Source organism: Bos grunniens, chromosome 1 (assembly GCF_055505025.1).
Source record: "Bos grunniens cultivar Pamir isolate PY7600 chromosome 1, Bosgru_T2T1.0, whole genome shotgun sequence".
NCBI classification, from domain to species: Eukaryota; Metazoa; Chordata; class Mammalia; order Artiodactyla; family Bovidae; genus Bos; species Bos grunniens.
The window spans coordinates 74,552,220-74,554,906 of NC_141165.1; the positions used below are offsets into that span (position 1 = coordinate 74,552,220).

Sequence of the window (2,687 nt, forward strand, 5' to 3'; positions counted from 1 at the left end):
TTCCTATCAGATATCAGTGATGTAATGGGGCTGGGAAGACTGGGTTAGCCATCCAATTCACATTCATCTCCCACCTTCCAATCCCTTAGCCCTCCTGGATTCTAGAAGCAACTAGAGAAGAAGTCCTGGAGTCCCCACAGAGAGGCCTGGAAACCATACTCACACAGTAGGCCAGACAGAGAGGCTGATAGACTGACAGCATTAAAAAGCCATCCCGGCAGCTGGCAGGTTTATCTGGGGACAAGGAACATGGCTTCTGAGATAGGAAGATACACTGTGGATCCCAAGACCTTGCAGTGTCACTCACCCTTACACGGTTTTATAGGGACAAGGCAAGTACAGCTGGGGACAGGACAATCTTTAGATTAGATGACTTCATCCTGCAGCACGGCCTCTGCTCTGAACTGCCCAAGCTCCTCACTGTCCTCGCCTAGGGGGCACGCCTGGTCCTCAGCACCTGGGCCCCTTTTCCAGGGGGAGCAGCAATGGTGCCAGAGGCTGCAGAGGCCATAGACAGTGGCCAGTATGACAACCCCCAAGCCCAGGAGCCAGCAGAAGAAGGTGGTGACAAAGGCGAGGTCCACAGGGCTGTCTGCCTGCCAGGGCTGCAAGGAGAGTGGGGCATGCAGCATCAAGGTCACCACTAGCAGCCAGGAGCCAGACACCAGCATCAGCCAGGCCTTGAGCACCCAGAATGGGGGCTGGTCAGGGGCCCAGACCTTGATGGTGAGCACCAGGGCCAGGAGGAAGGAAGGCAGCATCAGCATGGTGTGCACTCGGAACTCCAGGGCGTTCCTGTTCTCAATGAGGGCCACCGTTTCCAGCACTATCACAGCAAGGGCCAAGGCTGTGGCCGCCCACTCCAGCTTCATGCTCTGCTGTGCCAGCCACGTCTGGCTCATGAGATCCACCAGGGCAATGAGCAGGAAGAACGCGATGGTGGCATACTGCCACGCATTGTGATGCTGGAAAGGCCTCCGAGGGTCCTCCCAGTCTATTGGGAGAAAATGATTGGTTCTAAGCGGGAAGAAGAACTCTCCCAAGATCAGTATCATGCCGGCTCCCATCTTCACCACTGCCTCTGCATGCACTCGTTGCCCCACCTCTGGCCTTGCTTGTCCTTTGTGGGGAGTGGGAGGAAGAGGAGCTTCTGCCCCTGTGAGAGGGCCCGGGACACCATCGCTGCACAGCAGAGCCCAGTGGAATAGATAAGCAGGGCCGGAGTCAGGTGACCCAAGAGAGTGCCCATGCCTCGGCCAGCAGGCTGCTGGAGGGCCAGGGCTTGTGAGTGACTCTCCCCATCTCTTAACTCTCAAAAGAGGCCCTGTGGCCCCACCTCTGTTGCCCACACAGGGGGAAGGCACAGGCCCCATGTGGGCCCAAGTCATCTTCAGGTAACTGAGCGCTGGCCGGGCTCCTCCCCGATGGCCAGGTTCTAGAACAGGGCGTTACTGTTACAACAGACAGGAATCTGCTCCCTTCCTCAGCCCAGAGCTTGCATCCCACTGTTAGAAGAATGCATGTGAAGTACTTGGCACCTTGGCAGTACAATAGATGGCACTTATTATCATTTATTACTACATCAACTGGGATGCCCTGGGTTTCACCAGCCAGTGAATATAAACCCAGGCTCACCACCGTTAATGGCCAAGTTCCCCACCCTCACCTGAACCCCTGTGTCCTGCCCTTCCCCAGGTCTTTCTGTGGCTATAAGGGAGGGCTGTGACTCAGGTTCTGGATGTTGCTTTCTGCTGCACCCCTGCACTGGTGGTGTTTCCGAGCTTTGATGCTACAGCCGCAGGCCCTGACTGGGCTGCCCTGATGGAGCCACTGACACTCGGTTCCTCCTGCCCTGAGAGGCCAGGACCACGTCTGCCTCTTGTCCTGGTCACCAGGTCTTGGCTCTGCCTTCTTCCTCCTTCTCTGGATAAACCCCTTACCCCTACTCTGCACAGGGCCCTGCCTGGAGCAGGCACTGTCTTTGGGTTCTTGACATGTAGCAAAGGATACATAGAAGTGTTTAAAACCTCACAATGGAGGTCTTAAATGGAGTGTAGAGGACAACACCAAGGCCAGTGGAGACAGGGGCAGACAGACTTCCACATGGGGGAATTGGGCAGGAGGTGGCAGTTGAATCTGGTCTTGAAGGTTTAGGCATTGGAAGTGGAGGGCCCTGTGGTAAGAGATCACAAGAGGAAACTCTAGACTCAGGGACTGAAGCAGGAGGATGGGGGCGAGGCAGAAGGGAAGAAGAGGCAGGTCTGGGCAGCCAAGTAATGGGATAGGGAGTGGGGGACTTAACTATTGGACCACCCATTTCTATTGGACCAAGAGCCCCAGAGCCTGGGGCTGAGAGATGACCTGGGCAGGGGCTGTATCAGGTGAGCTGTCCCTGGGAAATGCCTGGTAGCCTCTTCTGGGATCTATTCCTGAACTGTCTGCTGTTCATATGCCTCAGGTAGACAGGAGGATAAGCAATGTCCAGTGGTATGAGGAACTTGGGGTGGGGAGAAGAGACCACAGGTCAAGGGGAAGAGAAGACTGGGGCAGAAGGAGAGAGTATATGGACTGGTCTCTTTTGGGAGCAGGTGAACAACCAACTGCAGAGTGCATCATGCGAAATGCTGGGCTGGATGAAGCACAAGCTGGAATCTAGATTGCTGGGATAAATATCAATAACCTCAGAT

General features: G+C 55.5%; 1 pseudogene; it reads right to left on the minus strand.

Annotated features, from left to right (window-relative positions):
• Positions 1-365: 365 nt before the first annotated feature.
• On the minus strand, positions 366-1,249 carry LOC147379661 (transmembrane epididymal protein 1A-like; annotated as a pseudogene).
• Positions 1,250-2,687: the final 1,438 nt, after the last annotated feature.